The 9875-nt window shown below is 37.9% G+C and overlaps 1 long non-coding RNA gene across 1 annotated transcript in view; it reads left to right on the top strand.

The window, feature by feature from the left end:
* The first annotated feature begins 7531 nt into the window (after positions 1 to 7531).
* The window catches only part of LOC135205442 (uncharacterized), a 29574-nt gene continuing 27230 nt past the window's right edge, over positions 7532 to 9875 (top strand). Inside the window, exon 1 of the long non-coding RNA XR_010312536.1 lies at positions 7532 to 7721. This is a non-coding gene — a long non-coding RNA (uncharacterized LOC135205442). The remainder of the gene's footprint in view (positions 7722 to 9875) is intronic.

Below are 9875 nucleotides of genomic sequence, written 5' to 3'. Positions count from 1 at the left end.
TACGGTTTATAGAACCCCCTTTCCTTTCTGCCTTTTTCTTATTTTTTCGGCCCTGGGCAAGAACAGGACCTTTGGTTGCCCGTCCCAACTGCCCCTAACAATTCGCACGTCCGTCAACAATCATTATGCCAATGAGTAACTTGAATTATTGGGTAATAATAATTCACTGAAACACAACTCGTGCGTAACGCTGGCCACTTGTTTTTTAGGATGTCGGATGTCTGATACCATTAAGAAGTTTTCTGTTTCCTGATTTCGTGAGCTAGTTTATCGTCCGTTCTATTTTAACCTTTTTAGCCTTTCTAGGGGACCGTTGTAGTCTCAAAGTTAGTATTATTATTATTCTAAAGATGAACCTCATTCATATAGAATAAGCCCACCACCACAGGGTCCATTGTCTTGAAATTCAAGAAACAGAAGGTAATGGGAGGGATACAGAATGAAGAAAAGATCACCAAACACACACACACACACACACACACACACACACAGTTTCATTAGCGACTTGTGTTTGTGATGGTTAATTTTTCAGAAATCCTTTTCAGAAGCAATTTATAATTGTTACCAGAAGTTCCCCTACTCAAATGATTCTTCAATTAATTATTTAGTTCAATTGAACGTTTGCTACAAGTTTGCACACACAAATACAGTCCGTTTCTTTTTTTGTCTGCTCTCTCTCTCTCTCTCGTCCGGTTTTTTTACCTCATCTATGGCAATAAATTCGGGGATTTTCCTTTGTTTACCATTTTGTCAAATGAATTCATGAATTCTCTCTCTCTCTCTCATCTTGCCCCTAAGGTCTGGAATTCTTCATTTGTTCCTTCATTTAGGTTTAAGGCTTTGCATTCGATATAAGTTGAAAGAGACCTTACAGACCTTACATCTTGTTCGGGTTGCCCCAGGTCCCTCAGTATGAGGCACCTCTAATGTCTACCAGAGAGTTGCTAGTACATCTTCCGGTATATTTTGCATCTTCCAATCTTGGATGGTCTGGGATGCAGTTTACATATTTGTCGAGCTTATTCTTAAACACATCTACGCTCACTCCTGTTATATTCCTCAGATGAGCTGGCAACGCATTGAATAGACGCTGCATTATCGATGCTGGTGCGTAGTGGATTAATGTCCTGTGTGCTTTCCTTATTTTTCCTGGTATAGCTTTGGGCACTATTAATCTACCTCTGCTTGCTCTTTCTGATATTTTTAGCTCCATGATGTTTTCAGCTATTCCTTCTATCTGTTTCCATGCCTGAATTATCATGTAGCGTTCTCTTCTCCTTTCTAGACTATATGATTTTAAGGATTGTAGTCTTTCCCAGTAGTCAAGGTCCTTAACTTCTTCTATTCTAGCTGTAAAGGACCTTTGTACACTCTCTATTTGTGCAATATCCTTTTGATAGTGTGGGTACCATATCATATTGCAATATTCAAGTGGACTACGAACATATGTTTTATAAAGCATAATCATGTGTTCAGCTTTTTCTTGTTTTGAAGTGCCGTAACAACATTCCCATTTTTGCTTTACATTTTGCCAATAGAATTGCTATTTGATCGTTGCATATAAACATGTTCCTATTTCATCATCAAATCCCAAGGTCTTTAACTGCTTCCTTATTTGTGATTGTCTCATTATTAGGTCCCCTATGTGCATATAGCTTTCCTTCTCTGTCTCCATAGTTTATTGATTCAAATTTATCAGTTAAATACCATCCTATTTACCTTGCTGCAATCATATACTTTGTTAAGGTCTCTTTGTAGCGCGTTCGTATCTTCATCACAAGTAATTTCTCTACTTATTCTTGTGTCATCGGCGAAACTACTCACTACCGAGTCCTTAACATTACTGTCTATGTCTGCAATCATAATAACAAACAGTAATGCAGCTAACACCGTACCTTGTGGCACACCGGAAATTACCTTAGCTTCATCCGATTTCTCATCGTTTGCAATAACTATCTGTTTTCTGTTGTGTAAAAATTCTTTTAACCATCTTTCTACTTTATCCACTATATTATGTTTTCTAATTTTCTTCGCTAATATATTATGGTCTACCTTGTCAAAAGCTTTTGCAAAGTCTAGATAAACCACATCTGTTTCATTTCCGCTTTTCATTCAGACGTTAATTCATAATTGTTGGGTCAGACTCCCAAATAACTTGATAGGTAGGAATTTAATATAATGTAGATAGTTTGAAACCAATTAAGAACTGTCAAGCCCGATTGTATCCTAAAGTTGGTCATGTTCCTGTTTTTCAGAAGGTCCGCACGGTGCCACTGACGTTACGCAGTGAGGCTGAGAGTGCGCTGCAAGAGCTTGAAAAAAATAAGATTATAGAAAGAGTAGAATTCTCAGATTATGCCTCACCAATTGTTACTGTCAAGAAGCAGAATGGATCCCTTAGGATTTGTGGGGATTTTCGTAGAATAAGTTAAATTCTTCATGAATCTAAATTCCCATTACCTAATATGTCAGAATTAATTTCCAGTGTGTCTGGATATAAGTATTATACCAGACTTGATCTCAAAAAGACTTATTTGCAAATGGAAGTTGCTCCAGAAGACCGTAAATATTTTGTAATTAACACACATTTGGGTCTATATAGATATTTACGCTTACCATTTGGTATCCATTCTGCTCCTGCAATATTTCAGATGTTCATTTCCCAATTGTTAGCTACTTATGATTTTGCTTATCCATATCTGGATGATATTGTTGTAGGTGGAGACTCACCAGCTGAACATGATAAACGTGCAACTAGCAGAGAGAAGAGCCCCATTAACTGTCCTTGTTTTCGGTCTGTTTCTTTGTTTAGTTTTAAAGAGTTTAACTTTACTGAACACTCGTTCGCATTCAGCATTAGAGTGCGGCAAGCAAAGAGCAGTTAGAGCAAAATTGGCTACGTCTGAAAAACAAGACTCTTTTTGGGACACTTCTCCCCAGAACTTATCAGGTGACTCATTAACGAGATGTTTAAGTTCATGTTGCAATATGGGAAACATTCTCCATTGATCATCCAGCTTTTGAAGTAGTGAGTGGTCATCTGGGGGTACAATCAGAGGAAGCTCAGATGCAAGAGGGAATAAGGAAGGGATTCTTTCTCTGAATTCTGATGAGAGAGCATTTTTTGGACAGAGACAGTTTAACTTTGACAGGACACCATCATTGAAATTATACCTCTTCTTTATTTGTGTGCATGCCACTACAAGAAAACTTCTACACCTCTGATAAAACTCCTGCTGTTGAGCTTTCTTTTCCTGTATGGAGGGGTTTTTTAATCCCTGCATAACTTTAACGCTTAGGTACATTTGGTCCTGTCCATAAATGAGAGAAGGAGGTCTCTGAATAGCATGGACACTTTATCATGGAGAACTGTTATTACTGCTTTATCTGACGGGAAAAATTTGTTGAACTCAGTAAACTTTGGAAGAACCCAGTCAAGGAACATGAAATATAACTTCATGAAAGGATCATGAAGGGAGTTGATAATCAACTATGTTGCTAATAGTTTCTCAGCGAACCACTTCTCCGAGAAAAATAGCTTCAGTGCCTCCCACTGTTCCAATAGCCTTTGAACCACGTTACAATTGGAGACAAGCGGCGGCAAGCCATGTACGGACTCCGAAATAATTCTTTCTTTTTTTATAGAAATTAGCCTGTTTCATGGAGGAGTTCACCGACCATTTATATTTGTAATTAATTACTTATCAACACCTTAGAATTATCGCACAAACCGTGCGATAATGGAAAATGCTATCGTGCATCGTACCAAGGCCGTTTTTATCGTACTTGTACGATAATTATCGTACGTGTGGCAACACTGGTCGAGCCATCCCGCTAGTCTTGTGTGGCCACCCACATAAGATACCCAATGATTCAAACTGCCACGGGAACCTCTTCCCTGCACCCTCCACGCTCGCCTGGCCGCGTCTGGTGTGGCCTCACCCTAGCTAAGCGATAAGGTGATAAGTGGTTCGTCACCAGTGGGATTCCAACTGCAATCTGACTGGGAAATAACGATAGTAGGTATACACTCAGCTATCAAGAGAGAGGTATAAGTTTTTAACGACTCTGCTGTGCAATGCCTGTTCACAATTCGCGCGTGCACGCGCATGCACTCTCTCTCTCTCTTCTTCTCTCTCTCTCTCTCACACACACACACACACACACACACACACACACATATATATATATATATATATATATATATATATATATATATATATATGAGTAACTATCCTCTATTTTTTTTCATCTGTCCATCCGCCTGTGGTGTTTGTGCATGGTAACACTGCTTCCCGGGCTTTAAATTAATATCCTATTTCGAATATTAACGGTGTAATTCATATACAGTAAATCATTAAAACACTTTTCAGTTGGAAATGTACACCAAGATTATCCTTTTATTTACCTAAATCTTACACATAGCGTAACTATTTAAAGCCCGGGACGCAGTGTTACCATGCGCGACCACCACAGGCGGATGGACAGATGAAAAAGAACAGAGTTTAGGTAATCAGTAGTTACCTACCTACCTTAGTAAACATTCTTTATTGGACTAGTTTCGAGATTCTAAAATACCCCATCATCAGGCATCTAGAAAATTATAGATAAATACAATTTTAAAAACTCTCACTGGAATAAAATAATATTAAACACATTAGAGCTAACTACCAAGAATTAAAATTGGATAACACCGTTTAATCTATAAAAACAAGGGTCCGCAGAGGAATAAAAGGCAAATGCATTGAAGATATGGGCAGCCACAGAATTAAAAACAAAGGAACTCAACTGACCCTTCAATATTACCGTGATGGTTTTTGTCTGATAGTAGGTGTGGTTAGCTCCACATCACTGGACCGATTGGCTAATATTAAAAAAAAAAATGAATCCATACTCAGGGGTGGTCGGGAATGCTCACGAATGGCACTAAATGCTTGTTTGTTAAGTACTAGCTGTTTGTTCTTATAGGTGTTCAAAGGCATGGACCAGAAACTGACGTTTTGATTTTCCAATATAAGCTGCATGACAGCAAACATGTATACTTATATGCTACAGGTGACCTTTGCAGTGCCGTCACAAAATGTTTGACTCGGATTTCAAACATAATATTGCCCTAGTAGCTCTTGAAGAGTAAATGTGCTCGGGATAAGTTATGTATATGTATATATAATCTGCATTTAATACTGTCTTTTCAGCTATGTTGAAATTTGGAATTCTGTTAAAGAAACCTGTTCGGTATACGTAAATTGTTAAGCGCAGACGAATTTTAGGATGAGTAGGTGACCTGAGTAAACATTCTTATTGGACTATAGTTTCGAGGTTCTAAAATATCCCATCATCAGGCATCTAACAAATTATAAATACATACAATTTAAAAAAACTCTCACTAGAATAAAATAATATTAAACACATCAGAGCTAACTACCAAGAATTAAAACTGGATAACACCGTTTAATCTATAAAAACAAGTGTCGGGAGAGGAATAAAAGGCAAATACATTGAAGATATGGGGCTACATAAGACAGCGGTAGCCACAGAAATAAAAACAAAGGCACTCAACTGACCGTTCAATATTACAGAGATGGTTTTTCCTCTGATAGTATATAACGTTTCAGAATTGTGGTTAGCTCTACATCACTGGACCGATTGGCTAATATAAAAAAAAAATGAATCCATACTCAGGGAACGGTCGGGAATGCTCACGAATGGCACTAAATGCTTGTTTGTTAAGTAGTCTGTTTGTTCTTGTAGGTGTTCAAAGGCACGGACCCGAAACTGACGTTTTGATTTTCCAATATAAGCTGCATGACAGCAAACATGTGTACTTATATACTACAGGTGACCTTTGCAGTGCCGTCACAAAATGTTTGACTTGGATTTCAAACATAATATTGCCTTAGTAGCTCTTGAAGAGTAAGTGTGCTCGGGATAAGTTATGTATCTTTTCAGCTATGTTGAAATTTGGAATTCTGTTAAAGAAACCTTTTCGGTATACGTAATCTTGTTAAGCACAGACGAATTTCGGATGATTATAGGGTGACTAATGTTGTCCGTAACCTCTTTTCTCCCTCATGCCCTAAATCCAATAACTTAACAGGATACCTGTAGAGGTACCATATCTAAATGCCCTTGATATTTGAAGGGGAGAACACTTTCAAGGCCTATTTATTCTAAAAGGCGTAACAACGGAAAAAAAACTAACCATAGATAGATATAGAGAACAGCCGATCGTCATGGTACGTTTTCTGTGGTTCTTGAAGGCAATAGAAAACTAAATCTGAATCCTTTAAGATAAACATTAGTAATTTTAGGGGCGACGTTTTGCACTCATGTATAGTATTTACCAAATTTTCTCCATTTTACGACACTTGATCATAAAAAATATTATTCATAATTTTATGCGCTTTATTGCTTAAATATTTATTATAAAGATACAGTACAGTACCTATTAGGTAGTTAATTATGCTTTGTGAGACTTACCATGGATGTGCTCTGAAGAAAATGCAAATGAATTGTTTAATAGTTATCCGACTTGTAGAATATCTAAAGTATTGATAAACAAACTATTTCAGAAATTTAATTTCAGTGCAGTATCTAAGACAGACACTAAATTGCCTAAGATTAGTAGCCAATTTGCAAACGGTACCTAACCTACAATAGGGCTCCAAATTCACTGCTCCCTAGGTAGTGTGTGTTTGTTTAAGTTTCGGTGATATATATATATATATATATATATATATATATATATATATATATATATATATATATATGTGTGTGTGTGTGTGTGTGTGTGTGTGTGTGTGTGTGTATGTGTGTGTGTGTAAATCAAAGTGGTCTAATGTCTTGAAAAATAGTGGGTTCGCTAATCTTGGCATGATCCACCTATTCATATGGAACAACCCCAAAAGGGCTATAACTTGAAATTCAGGCCTCCAAAGAATATGGGGTTAACTATAGGAAGAAGTAAGACCTACGAAGTAAAGGGAAATATAGAGAGAAGAGACCTCGCATATTAAAAAAAATGAATTTATAAACAGATATAACAATGAATTAAAATGCAAGGAGAATAAACATATTAAATCGCACAAATTCGTTTGTACTTTTGATTGCGTGGACAGTTAATTCTGAAATCCCAGGTAGTGAACGTTGCCAGAGAAGCCATACCTTTCGTACCAATATAAATAATACCACAGGTAGGTTTGTTCCTGTTGATATGCGACTCGCACTGTTGGAAAATGTTGTCAACCTGAAAAGCGCATGGATGTCAAAAAATGGCTCTGACTCGGTTAAAAGGAAAAATATATGAAAGGTGGAGGGTTAAAAGTAAAGTAGAAATATTTTTCTGTATAGAAACTCCCTAATTAACGGGCCTATTGTCGCACAAAAGGCCCAAAGGGGTAATGGACAGGAATTAAAATAACAATTTCGAATTACTATAAAATGAAGTTCAACTAAAATCAATTAAATCTTACGAATGGTGCAGCGTGGCCGCAAATGTGCTAGTGGAGTGGGCGCTTAGGAACCAGGAACCAGGCCCGGTGTTCCTCAAACTCAACATAACCTGTGGTGCTGTCGGTCTTGGGTTGTCAATTTGTCATCCTTCCAGGACCTTCCTTGAGCTCACCACTCATTTCGGATTCGGAATGTCACGTATCATTTTGTGATTATTACTAACACGTGGTTACTACCTAGGTATGTGTTTCGCGTTGGATGTCATGCAGGTAAGTGTAATATTACTACATGGTAACTATGCACAACTTAGGAAATGAATGTTTCTTACAATGTGTTGCTGATGAAGGAGGTGTTGTCTAGCCTTAAATAGGTAGATACTTAGGTAGATACTAGCTAGGTAGTAATTGTAACCTAGGGTAAAATGGCCGGTCTTACCATAACACGACCACCTTCCCGAAAATTGGAGATTATGGCCTTAATTTGTGAATTAGGAGATGAAACCTAGTTCGAGAGGAATTGGCCAGGTAGGTCTCGAGGTGTTGCTTCGCCGGACGCTGCGTCTTGACTAATGACTCCTGGATTCCTGGGCTACAGGTCATGTTTAAGTACTTTTTTGGGAAGGTGATCGCGCTACGGTAACGGCCGGCCATTCGGTATTTTACCCATAAATTCGTAATAGGCTAGGTAGTAGCTAACCAACCCAAATTCTATAGATGAAGTCAGTTTTCAAGGTAACAGGTATTCTAGCTAGGTACTAGGTACCCCATGCGGAGCTGTTCCTTACTTTTAAACAAGTAGGTAAGTATACTAGCTACAGCTTTGCCTTTAAAACTTATTTGTAGCTTTAATTTCACTGGCCAAGACAAGGCCTGGCAATTGTGTTGGCCATTATTTACTTAGCTAGGTATGTTTGATGTCCAAAAGAACACAAACCAGGCAAGAGTCAGTGAGTACACCATGTGAAAATCTAGCCTATTCTTCTCAAAATGAGACCAATTTTTATGTGGCAGACCTGCTTTAGGTAGCTGAACTGGCCTATCCTGGCTACTGTGGCCCTGCCCAATTTTTATTTACTACAGAATCCAGGCACGGTATTAGGAAGTCTTCATAGGCGTTTAGTGGTATCAGTGCACCGTTCTTTATGGCATTCCTTTGGCCCCAAGTTGAAGCTCCTTTCGTTCCTTTTACTGTACCTCCACTCATATTCTCGTTCTTTCTTACTTTCCACCCTCTCCTAACAAGGTTTTCTTCCTGTTACACCTTTCAAACCTTTGGTATTTCTACAGAAGCAGTCCACTCGGACTGCAAGGTACGTAACCGCGGATACGACATCCACTACGGATTGGGGCGTCCAATGTATTTCGCCATGTTTTGTACTGGCCCCTGGGAGGTTAATTTACAGTCATCCGAATAAATATTACTTAAAATTCTTGTTCAGTAGGTAAAACTGCATAGAAAAGCCGCAACTGTCATAGTCTAGGCCGCCGCGGATCAAATACCCTAGATCTACCAAACCTTTTTACTGTATTTCCATTTCATCGCTGAATGACCTCATAGTTCCCAGTGCTTGACCTTTGGCCTAAATTCTATACTAGGTATTTAGTTCATCGAATGGCTCTGAGGAACATAGGATTATGTGGAACTTTTGGGAGTGAAATCCTTGGCCAGGAAAGGTGAAGTAGCCCATGGATAATCACCAAGGTTAGGCGAGGTTATATGATAGACCTAGCTGAGCCAGCTGGTGGCCTGTCAGATTCAGTCACCAAAGCTTCCTCTTTCTTGTCCTCTTCTGTACATGTCATGGAAGGCGAATTGTCCTCCTTTCTTTTTAGTAAGAGTGCAAGAGTCAGTCTTGTACAATCATGATACATAATATATACTGCTTAATAGTGTACTACATCACTGTACATTTTTTATTGTCTGTATATTAACCCTTAAACGCTGAAGGGGTATAATAAAAATCGTCTCCCATATGCCGAGGGAGTCTCGGAGTGAGCGCCGAAGCGGAAAAAATATTTTTTTCAAAAAATCACAGTGCGCTTAGTTTTCAAGATTAAGAGTTAATTTTTGGCTCCTTTTTTTTGTTATTGCCTGAAGTTTAGTATGCAACCATTAGAAATGAAAAAAAATATCATTATCATATATAAATAATGTGATATATGATAGCACAAAACAAAATTTTATATATAATTGTATTCAAATCGCCCTGTGAGCAAAACGGTTAAAGCTAATGAGTTAATTTTTTTTCGTTGTATTGTACACTAAATTGCGATCATTTTGGTATATAACACATTGTAAAACGATCAAAGCAACACAGAAAAAATATTATAACAAAATTATGCATGAATTCGTAACGCGCGGACGTAAAAAAAAGTTTTTTTCAAAAATCCACCATAAATCTAAATATTGTTCTAGAGACTTCC

Source organism: Macrobrachium nipponense, chromosome 24 (genome assembly GCF_015104395.2).
Source record: "Macrobrachium nipponense isolate FS-2020 chromosome 24, ASM1510439v2, whole genome shotgun sequence".
Lineage (NCBI taxonomy): Eukaryota > Metazoa > Arthropoda > Malacostraca > Decapoda > Palaemonidae > Macrobrachium > Macrobrachium nipponense.
This window is presented reverse-complemented; position numbering and strand designations above follow the sequence as displayed.